This window comes from Pseudophryne corroboree, chromosome 5, assembly GCF_028390025.1.
Source record: "Pseudophryne corroboree isolate aPseCor3 chromosome 5, aPseCor3.hap2, whole genome shotgun sequence".
Classification (NCBI taxonomy): domain Eukaryota; kingdom Metazoa; phylum Chordata; class Amphibia; order Anura; family Myobatrachidae; genus Pseudophryne; species Pseudophryne corroboree.
Window position 1 is genome coordinate 833,531,362 of NC_086448.1, and position 9,814 is coordinate 833,541,175.

General features: G+C 52.8%; 1 protein-coding gene across 1 annotated transcript in view; it reads left to right on the forward strand.

Annotated features, from left to right (window-relative positions):
- The first annotated feature begins 826 nt into the window (after positions 1-826).
- LOC134928626 (E3 ubiquitin-protein ligase TRIM39-like) overlaps positions 827-9,814 on the forward strand; it is a 38,960-nt gene continuing 29,972 nt past the window's right edge. Inside the window, exon 1 of the mRNA XM_063924552.1 lies at positions 827-911. The gene's annotated coding sequence lies outside the window, so the exon portion shown is untranslated. The remainder of the gene's footprint in view (positions 912-9,814) is intronic.

Here is a 9,814-nt window from a genome sequence, read left to right on the forward strand (position 1 = left end):
GTTAGCAGTTGGGCAAAACCATGTGCACTGCAGGTGGGGCCGATGTAACATGTGCAGAGAGAGTTAGATTCGGGTGGGTTATATTGTTTCTGTGCAGGGTAAATACTGGCTACTTTATTTTTACACTGCAATTTAGATTTCAGTTTGAACATACCCCACCCAAATCTAACTCTCTCTGCACATGTTACATCGGTCACACCTGCAGTGCACATGGTTTTACCCAGCTGCTAACAAATCTGCTGCGATCAACTCTGAATTAGGCCCAATGTGTGTTACTGGAATAGCGCGTGTTACCGGTGCTGAGTGACTGTCCTGTGGGTGTGTCTCATTACCAGGTTCCTGTAATTATCACTATATAATAACTCCTGTCACTTCCATGTGACATGCAGAGACAGCGATGGTCTGTCTGTCACGCAGTGTCTTATACAGTGAGTCAGGCTTGGCTACCCTCCAGCATTCAGCGGGAGGCTCCCGATTTTTAACTGACCCTCCCGCTGCCCCGCAAACATTGCCAGCACTCCCGGTTTTTAACAGTTCCTCCTTGCAAATCCAGACTGCGCATGCGCGAGTCCGGAAATGCAGGGGGCGGGGCTTACACTGGAACAGTCACTTGCGGTCGGCCACAGCTGGGTTGAGAGTAGCAGTGGCGTCAGACTTTCGGAGACCCGGGAGGTGTCTGCGTAGCAGCAACAGCGTGGGAATAATGTGCAGAGCTGCCACCCGTACAGTGACGCCCATAACCCGGCAGCCAGGGCTCTGCTTCTTCACTCTGGCTGGCCCCGCCCACCACACTCACAGTGGGCTGTGTGTATCCGCCCGACCTTCCTGCTGCTCCTGGAAGTGGCTTCCCTGGGCTGCATACTGTCCTGGGGCCGGCTCCCTGCTCTTTACAGGAGGGAGCAACAACCCAGGTGGGTGCTGTATGTACTGGGGGGTTATGTGGGGGAAGGTGGGGTGTAATAGTTAGTGTGCTACTGGGTGTAATATGGGGAGGGGGGATGTGTAATATGCAGTGTACTGCTGGGTGTAATATGGAGGAGGCAGTGTAATATGGGGTTCTGTGTAATGTGCTACGGGGTGTAATATGGAGGAGGCAGTGTGTAATATGGGGTTCTGTGTAATGTGCTACTGGGTGTAATATGGAGGAGGTAGTGTAATATGGGGTTCTGTGTAATGTGCTACGGGGTGTAATATGGAGGAGGTAGTGTAATATGGGGGTCTGTGTAATATGCTACTGGGTGTAATATGGAGGAGGCAGTGTAATATGGGGGGCTGTGTAATATGCTACTGGGTGTAATATGGGGGTCTGTGTAATATGCTACTGGGTGTAATATGGAGGAGGCAGTGTAATATGGGGGGCTGTGTAATATGCTACTGGGTGTTATATAGAGGAGGCAGTGTAATATGCTACTGGGTGTAATATGGAGGAGGCAGTGTAATATGGGGGTCTGTGTAATATGCTACTGGGTGTAATATGGAGGAGGCAGTGTAATATGGGGGTCTGTGTAATATGCTACTGGGTGTAATATGGAGGAGGCAGTGTAATATGGGGGGCTGTGTAATATGCTACTGGGTGTAATATGGAGGAGGCAGTGTAATATGGGGGTGCTGTGTAATATGCTACTGAGTGTAATATAGAGGAGGCAGTGTAATATGGGGGTCTGTGTAATATGCTACTGGGTGTAATATGGAGGAGGCAGTGTAATATGCTACTGGGTGTAATATGGAGGAGGAAGTGTAATATGGGGGTCTGTGTAATATGCTACTGGGTGTAATATGGAGGAGGAAGTGTAATATGGGGGGTCTGTGTAATATGCTACGGGGTGTAATATGGAGGAGGCAGTGTAATATGGGGTGTAGTGTAATATGCTACTGAGTGTAATATGGAGGAGGCAGTGTAATATGGGGGTCTGTGTAATATGCTATGGCAGTGCCGTAACTAGGCATTTTAGCGCTGTGTGCAAGAAACGACAGTGGCGCCCCACCCATGTAAGAGAGGGGCAGTGCTCGCCGTAGGCGTGCGAAAAATTAATAGGGGCGTGGCTTCACGGGGAAGGGGCGTGACCACAAAATAATAGCAATTCATACTACGGTGCACAGTAGTCTACATTATTCAAATTACGCTGCACAGTAGCGCCACTACACCAGGTAGAGCCCCTTTTACACATTACAGCAGACAGCGTCCCCCTTTTTACACATTGCGGCAGCCAGGCCCCCTTTTTACACATTGCGGCAGCCAGTACCCCTTTTTACACATTGCGGCAGCCAGGCCCCCTTTTTACACATTGCGACAGCCAGGACCCCTTTTTACACATTGCGGCAGCCAGGACCCCTTTTTACACATTGCGGCAGCCAGGCCCCCTTTTGTCCCCCTTTTTACACATTGCGGCAGCCAGGCCCCCTTTTTACACATTGCGGCAGCCAGGCCCCCTTTTTACACATTGCGGCAGCCAGTCCCCCTTTTTACACATTGCGGCATCCAGTCCCCATTTTTACACATTGCGGCAGCCAGTCCCCCTTTTTACACATTGCGGCAGCCATGCCCCCTTTTTACAGCCAGTCCCCCTTTTTACACATTGCGGCAGCCAGGCCCCCTTTTGTCCCCCTTTTTACACATTGCGGCAGCCAGTCCCCCTTTTTACACATTGCGGCAGCCAGGCCCCCTTTTTACACATTGCGGCAGCCAGTCCCCCTTTTTACACATTGCGGCATCCAGTCCCCCTTTTTACACATTGCGGCAGCCATGCCCCCTTTTTACAGCCAGTCCCCCTTTTTACACATTGCGGCAGCCATCCCCCTTTTTACACATTGCGGCAGACGGTGACCCCCTGAGAGAGAGAGAGAGAGAGAGAAAGAGAGAGATACTTACCATCTCCCTGCTGGCAGTCAGGCTCCTCGTGCAGCTCCCTCGGTGCAGGCTGTGAGATGAGAAGGAGGAGGAGGGAGGGGGAGCAGGGAGCCGCAGCAGCGCTATGTCATTGGTAGTAAGCGCCGCTGCAGCATCCCCCTCTCCTTCCGTATTGGCTGCCCGGCGCTGCTGTGGATGCTGGGATGGAGGAACTGCATCCCAGCATCCACAGCAGCGCCGGGCAGCCAATATAGAAGGAGAGGGGGATGCTGCAGCGGCGCTTACTACCAATGACATAGCGCTGCTGCGGCTCCCTGCTCCCCCTCCCTCCTCCTCTTTCTCCGCTGCCCGGCGCTGGTCCTCTTCTCCCTCCACAGCGCGGCGCACACAGCACACAGCAGAGGCGGCATGTAATGAGTCAATTTGCGCTCTCAGGGCAACTGCGTTGTGTGCCAAGCCCACTTGGCACACACGTAGTTACGGCCCTGTGCTACGGGGTGTAATATGGAGGAGGCAGTGTAATATGGGGGTCTGTGTAATATGCTACTGGGTGTAATATGGAGGAGGCAGTGTGATATGGGGGTCTGTGTAATATGCTACTGGGTGTAATATGGAGGAGGCAGTGTGATATGGGGGTCTGTGTAATATGCTACTGGGTGTAATATGGAGGAGGCAGTGTAATATGGGGGTGCTGTGTAATATGCTACTGGGTGTAATATGGAGGGGGTAGTGTAATATGAGGGTGCAGTGTAATATGCTACTGGGTGTAATATGGAGGAGGCAGTGTAATATGGGGGGTCTGTGTAATATGCTACTGGGTGTAATATGGAGGAGGCAGTGTAATATGGGGGTCTGTAATATGCTACTGGGTGTAATATGGAGGAGGCAGTGTGATATGGGGGTCTGTGTAATATGCTACTGGGTGTAATATGGAGGAGGCAGTGTGATATGGGGGTCTGTGTAATATGCTACTGGGTGTAATATGGAGGAGGCAGTGTGATATGGGGGTCTGTGTAATATGCTACTGGGTGTAATATGGAGGAGGCAGTGTAATATGGGGGTCTGTGTAATATACTACTGGGTGTAATATAGAGGAGGCAGTGTAATAATATGGGGGTCTGTGTAATATGCTACTGGGTGTAATATGGAGGAGGCAGTGTGATATGGGGGTCTGTGTAATATGCTACTGGGTGTAATATGGAGGAGGCAGTGTAATATGGGGGTCTGTGTAATATGCTACTGGGTGTAATATGGAGGAGGCAGTGTAATATGGGGGGCTGTGTAATATGCTACTGGGTGTAATATGGAGGAGGTAGTGTAATATGGGGGTCTGTGTAATATGCTACTGGGTGTAATATGGAGGAGGCAGTGTAATATGGGGGGCTGTGTAATATGCTACTGGGTGTAATATGGAGGAGGCAGTGTGATATGGGGGTCTGTGTAATATGCTACTGGGTGTAATATGGAGGAGGCAGTGTAATATGGGGGTCTGTGTAATATACTACTGGGTGTAATATAGAGGAGGCAGTGTAATATGGGGGTCTGTGTAATATGCTACTGGGTGTAATATGGAGGAGGTAGTGTAATATGGGGGTCTGTGTAATATGCTACTGGGTGTAATATGGAGGAGGCAGTGTAATATGGGGGGCTGTGTAATATGCTACTGGGTGTAATATGGAGGAGGCAGTGTGATATGGGGGTCTGTGTAATATGCTACTGGGTGTAATATGGAGGAGGCAGTGTAATATGGGGGTCTGTGTAATATGTTACTGGGTGTAATATGGAGGAGGCAGTGTAATATGGGGGGTCTGTGTAATATGTTACTGGGTGTAATATGGAGGAGGCGTGTAATATGGGAGTCTGTGTAATATGTTACTGGGTGTAATATGGAGGAGGCAGTGTAATATGGGGGGTCTTGTAATATGGAGGAGGCAGTGTAATATGGGGGTCTGTGTAAAATGTAATGTGCTATTGGGTGTAATATGGGGGAGCTGTGTATGCTGTGCATAATGCAATATAATATGGTACTGGGTGTAATATGGGGAGGGGTCTGTGTATAATGTAGTGTAATGTGCAACTGGGTGTAATATGGGAGGGGCTGTGTAAAGTGCAATGCAATGTGCTATTGGGTGTAATATGGGGGGTATATGCTGTGCATAATGCAATGTAATAGGTACTGGGTGGAATACAAGGGGAGGAGGGCTGTGTAAAAGGTAATGTGATGTAGTACTGGGTGTAATATGGGGGAGGCTGTGTATAATGTAATGTGATATGGTGCTGTGTATACTGGGTGCAATATGAGGGATGTGGGCTGTGCATAATGTAATATATTATGGTGCTGTGTGCCGGGCCGTAACTACCCCTATTGTCCGTATGCATAGTTGTTGACAGCTGCAGCGCTGTCTGAGGTGTATATTACAGCAGGCAGCGCTGGGCACCCCGTTAGTCAACCCCCGTGTGGTGCGCGGTGCTGCTGAAGACGTGGAGCGGTGGGTCCCAGAGCAGCTCACAGAAGAGGGTGATATGTGGAGCTGCGGGTCATGCTGAAGCGCTAATGTCTACCATGGTGTAAGTGCTGCTATTAGTACTATAGTTTTCACCTGCCATTGCAGGACACACCCCTAAGTGGCAATAAATACGCCCTTAGGTGGACCTAAACTCGCCCTTTGACACACACCCTCAACGGAAACTGTGGCGTATTCTGATGCCCCTTGAAATCTCCCTGAAACTAGTTTTCAAAAGTAGGTAAGTATGCAGTGAGTGCTGGGGCGTAATCTCACAGAGGACACACAGGCCTGCAGCCGGGCAGTGAGTGCTGGGGTGTAATCTGCAGGGGCTGAGAAAACCCGTATTTCACAGAGGACACACAGGCCTGCAGCCGGGCAGTGAGTGCTGGGGTGTAATCACAGAGGACACACAGGCCTGCAGCCGGGCAGTGAGTGCTGGGGTGTAATCACAGAGGACACACAGGCCTGCAGCCGGGCAGTGAGTGCTGGGGTGTAATCACAGAGGACACACAGGCCTGCAGCCGGGCAGTGAGTGCTGGGGTGTAATCACAGAGGGCACACAGGTCTGCAGCCGGGCAGTGAGTGCTGGGGTGTAATCACAGAGGACACATATGCCTGCAGCCGGGCAGTGAGTGCTGGGGTGTAATCACAGAGGACACACAGGCCTGCAGCCGGGCAGTGAGTGCTGGGGTGTAATCACAGAGGACACACAGGCCTGCAGCCGGGCAGTGAGTGCTGGGGTGTAATCACAGAGGACACACAGACCTGCAGCCGGGTAGTGAGTGCTGGGGTGTAATCACAGAGGACACACAGGCCTGCAGCCGGGCAGTGAGTGCTGGGGTGTAATCACAGAGGGCACACAGGCCTGCAGCCGGGCAGTGAGTGCTGGGGTGTAATCACAGAGGACACACAGGCCTGCAGCCGGGCAGTGAGTGCTGGGGTGTAATCACAGAGGACACACAGACCTGCAGCCGGGTAGTGAGTGCTGGGGTGTAATCACAGAGGACACACAGGCCTGCAGCCGGGCAGTGAGTGCTGGGGTGTAATCACAGAGGACACACAGGCCTGCAGCCGGGCAGTGAGTGCTGGGGTGTAATCACAGAGGACACACAGACCTGCAGCCGGGTAGTGAGTGCTGGGGTGTAATCACAGAGGACACACAGGCCTGCAGCCGGGCAGTGAGTGCTGGGGTGTAATCACAGAGGGCACACAGGCCTGCAGCCGGGCAGTGAGTGCTGCGGTGTAATCACAGAGGACACACAGGCCTGCAGCCTGCAGTGAGTGCTGGGGTGTAATCACAGAGGACACACAGGTCTGCAGCCGGGCAGTGAGTGCTGGGGTGTAATCACAGAGGACACACAGGGCTGCAGCCGGGCAGTGAGTGCTGGGGTGTTATCACAGAGGACACACAGGGCTGCAGCCGGGCAGTGAGTGCTGGGGTGTAATCACAGAGGGCACACAGGCCTGCAGCTGGGCAGTGAGTGCTGGGGTATAATCACAGAGGACACACAGGCCTGCAGCCGGGTAGTGAGTGCTGGGGTGTAATCACAGAGGACACACAGGCCTGCAGCCGGGCAGTGAGTGCTGGGGTGTAATCACAGAGGACACACAGGCCTGCAGCCGGGCAGTGAGTGCTGGGGTGTAATCACAGAGGACACACAGGCCTGCAGCCGGGTAGTGAGTGCTGGGGTGTAATCACAGAGGACACACAGGCCTGCAGCCGGGCAGTGAGTGCTGGGGTGTAATCTGCCGGGGCTGAGGAAACCCGTATTTCATAGAGGACACACAGGCCTGCAGCTGGGCAGTGAGTGCTGGGGTATAATCTGCAGGGCGGGGGAAACCCGTATTTCACAGAGGACACACATGTCTGCAGCCGGGCAGTGAGTGCTGGGTGTAATCTGCCGGGGCTGAGGAAACCCATATTTCACAGAGGGCACACAGGCCTGCAGCCGGGCATTGAGTGCTGGGGTGTAATCTGCCGGGGCTGAGGAAACCCATATTTCACAGAGGGCACACAGGCCTGCAGCCGGGCAGTGAGTGCTGGGGTGTAATCTGCCGGGGCTGAGGAAACCCATATTTCACAGAGGGCACACAGGCCTGCAGCTGTGATGTCGGTAGCCCTGAAAGCCGCAGCATGATTGCTGGTGTTTGTGGTCGCCGATGTGGAGCGTTCCCGAATACGGGTGTGTCAGCCCCATTTTGTGGGTGTGAATCCCAATACCGTAGTTTTGGCGGACATGACGAGTAACTTGAGGGTTACTCAGTTGTCCGTTGGCCCAGCAATGTACACGCAGTTGGTCCAATGCGGCAGCGGATCAGAGAAGTCGGTAATGGGTGAAAGCGCCACCTGCGGCTTTTGCATCATTTTACACAGCCGCTGCGTACAATGATGCGGCATCAGTGCCATTAGCGTCCACTTATGAGTCAGCCGCAGCGTCATGTAACATTGATTTTAGACATTTTTCAGAACATGAGCATAATTGGACGTTAGATAAATTGGGGGAGTGGCTTCAGCAGATTGAGGGTGTGGCTTAGTTTGTCGCTGTTGTGTAAAGATGGAGGCAGGGGAGGGGGAACAAGGTCCAGCCCCGATATACAAATACTGAGCCTGACACATAAATCTGCCACGCAGGTCAGTGTTACAGATACACAGCTCAGCTATAGGAGAACGTCAGGGAAATAAGCTTCTTATTACACAGTGACATCATTAATCATAGTCAGGGTTGTCTTAACAGCAGTGTAGGCTCCTGGGCAAAGCAATGGACTGTGGCCCCTCCCCATCCTGCAGCGGTAGGGGTGGGGGGTGCTATCAGCGGCAGCTTTGATGTCCGGCGGGTGGTAGGGGGTGTTCTATCTTCCGCTCAGCATGTAGGACCTGGAGCAGTAATTTCTGCTAATTACTCCTTTACTGCACAGATGGGGCGGGAGGGAGAACACTAAACTGTAGAAAGGGCATTGGGCAGAATGAAGGGGCCCCGGTATATGACTTCCAGGGTGGTATGGGAGGTTTAATACACAGGGGAGGGGTGGAGTGGGCTTAATATTCATCATTTTCTGGTGGGCGGGCAGCTTGCTTGACTGCAGATATCTCCAGTTCCTGGAAATAGATTTCTTAGCTTTTAATGAGGTAAAACACTAGAGAGTCCCACCTGTCAGGAGGTACTGGGGACACCTTTCAGGAGGTACTGGGGACACCTTTCCGGAGGTACTGGGGACACCTGTCAGGAGGTACTGGGGACACCTGTCAGGAGGTACTGGGGACACCTGTCAGGAGGTACTGGGGACACCTGTCAGGAGGTTTTGGGGACACCTGTCAGGAGGTACTGGGGACACCTGTCAGGAGGTACTGGGGACACTTTTCAGGAGGTACTGGGGACACCTTTCAGGAGGTTCTGGGGACACCTGTCAGGAGGTACTGGGGACACCTGTCATGAGGTACTGGGGACACCTGTCAGGAGGTACTGGGGACACCTGTCAGGAGGTACTGGGGACACCTGTCAGGAGGTTTTGGGGACACCTGTCAGGAGGTACTGGGGACACCTGTCAGGAGGTACTGGGGACACCTGTCAGGAGGTACTGGGGACACCTTTCAGGAGGTACTGGGGACACCTTTCAGGAGGTACTGGGGACACCTTTCAGGAGGTTCTGGGTACACCTTTCAGGAGGTTCTGGGTACACCTTTCAGGAGGTTCTGGGGACACCTTTCAGGAGGTACTGGGGACACCTTTCAGGAGGTACTGGGGACACCTGTCAGGAGGTACTGGGGACACCTGTCAGGAGGTACTGGGGACACCTGTCAGGAGGTACTGGGGACACCTGTCAGGAGGTACTGGGGACACCTGTCAGGAGGTTTTGGGGACACCTGTCAGGAGGTACTGGGGACACCTGTCAGGAGGTACTGGGGACACCTGTCAGGAGGTACTGGGGACACCTTTCAGGAGGTTCTGGGTACACCTTTCAGGAGGTACTGGGGACACCTTTCAGGAGGTACAGGGGACTTGGGGATCAGAGTTCAGGAGCCAGAGCAATCCACCAATGAAAAAATACACTGTATACCAGGCATGTGGAGCTGGAGCAGGGACCAGCTGCTGGAAGGCTGATATCTCTGGTTCTGGGCATAGTAGAGACAAACTGCCAGTGTCCACTGCAAGGGGAGAGTCTCATCTCTTGGAGTTTATCCTCAGAAAACTCTAAGTCAGACAGAACCTGAAATATCTGGCTGGGAAGAGCACTTAATAGTCTTGGGTGGGGACCACTGCTTAAAAGTTGAATATCTCAGGTTCCCTATGGCTGAATTTAAAAAATGTGGTACCCCTGGAAAGAGAAGACCCTCAGCTATCAGCCTAGGGCCATTAGACTCCTGGGGCCCTTGGGCAAGAGCCCATTGTGCCCATACGAAAAGACGGCCCTGATTTTAGTTATGTGTCTGCAAGCGCAAATTTGTGAATGCAGCGGTGGA